The sequence below is a fragment of the Microtus ochrogaster genome, chromosome 7 (genome assembly GCF_000317375.1).
Source record: "Microtus ochrogaster isolate Prairie Vole_2 chromosome 7, MicOch1.0, whole genome shotgun sequence".
Classification (NCBI taxonomy): Eukaryota; Metazoa; Chordata; class Mammalia; order Rodentia; family Cricetidae; genus Microtus; species Microtus ochrogaster.
In genome coordinates, this window is record NC_022014.1 from 29,503,431 (window position 1) to 29,504,003 (window position 573).

The window sequence follows — 573 nt, forward strand, 5'->3', positions numbered from 1 at the left end:
AGAGAGAAAAGGGAGTGGGGGAGACAGAGAGAGAGAGAGAGAGAGAGAGAGAGAGAGAGAGAGAGAACTCTTTTTGGGAGAGAGACAGAAAGAGAGAGAGCAGAAGCTGGAAGAGGCAGGATATCTACTTCCCTTGGTAGAAGTGGAGGGTTGGGAGAGGGCAGGGCTTATCTCTTAAAGGGACAGTGTACCCAGGTGACCCAGTGTACCCAGACCAGGCCAGCAGATCATGACAGCATAGATATTGAGAATTGCAATGTCCTCCTCTTGGCAGATGTTTCCTTTGATGAGTATATATTGTTCTTCCCTATCTCTTCTGATTAGTTTGGTTTGAAGCCTATTTTGTCAGATATTAAGATGGCTATACCAGCTTGCTTCTTAGGTCCTTTTGCTTGGAATATCTTTTTCCAACCCTTTGCCCTGAGTGTGGAGGCCCAAAAATGTGAGCCTATTTCCACATTGACCAAAGGTCGGAGAGTTGGAACTTACCTCTAGTTCCTTCAAGGTTACTGTGCTTCTGCCTCAAACAAAGGTTCCACCTAGATGTAGACCAGAGAGTTCTGCTGCTCAAGG